Genomic DNA, 1,211 nt, shown 5'->3' with positions numbered 1-1,211 from the left:
AAATTCGTCGAATTTTTATTTTAATAAATAAAATAAATATGATAATTACTGAAACAAATATTTTTAAAAATATTTACTAAAATAATTTTTTTTATCTTGTTCACACTATAAACGAAATAAGATACGTAGACATGACACGTGTATATCTTATTTATAGTGTAAACGAGATAAGGTACGTAGACATGACACGTAAACGAGATAAGGCTTGGAGACGTCTTTAAATAGATGTCGTTCACAAGCTTTGACCGGGTCTTAGTTTAAACTTTTCAACAATTTTCTCGTCTCTTTTACTCCTTTCTAACCATATTATCAATAAATATGATGATGGCGCGTGCAATTGGTAACAATGGAGATATCAACAGGTTGAAGGAGACTTCGCATTATATCGAGGCAGCCGACTTTGAGGTTAATTCTTTTGTATTGAATTTTGTACAATCCTATTGATGAGCGGATAATTTATACGCTTTTTGGCATTGTTTTTAGGTAGTTTTTAGTATGATCTAGTTACTTTTAGGGATGTTTTCATTAGTTTTTATGCTGAATTCACATTTCTGGACTTTACTTTGAGTTTGTGTGTTTTTCTGTAATTTCAGGTATTTTCTGTCTGAAATTGAGAGACCTGAGCAAAACTCTGATAAGAGGCTGACAAAGGACTGCTGATGCTGTTGGAATCTGACCTCCCTGCACTCGAAATGGATTTTCTGGAGCTACAAAACTCCAAATGACGCGCTCCCAACGGCGTTGGAAAGTAGACATCCAGAGCTTTCCAGCAATATATAATAGTTTATACTTTATTTGAGATTTGACGACGTAAACTGGCGCTCAACGCCAGTTCCATGCTGCATTCTGGAGTCAAACGCCAGAAACACGTCACGAACCAGAGTTGAACGCCCAAAACACGTTACAACTTGGCGTTCAACTCCAAGAGAAGCCTCAGCTCGTGGATAGATCAAGCTCAGCCCAATCACATACCAAGTGGGCCCCGGAAGTGGATTTATCCATCAATTACTTACTTCTGTAAACCCTAGTAGCTAGTTTAGTATAAATAGAACTTTTTACTAGTGTATTAGTAGTCTTTTGACCACGTTACATCTTTGGTCTCAGTTTTATTTTATTATTCATCTTAGGAGACTATTGATCACGTTTTAGGGGGCTGGCCATTCGGCCATGCCTGAACCTCTATCACTTATGTATTTTCAACGGTGGAGTTT

Source organism: Arachis duranensis, chromosome 2 (assembly GCF_000817695.3).
Source record: "Arachis duranensis cultivar V14167 chromosome 2, aradu.V14167.gnm2.J7QH, whole genome shotgun sequence".
Lineage (NCBI taxonomy): Eukaryota > Viridiplantae > Streptophyta > Magnoliopsida > Fabales > Fabaceae > Arachis > Arachis duranensis.
Note: the sequence above shows the minus strand (reverse complement) of the source record.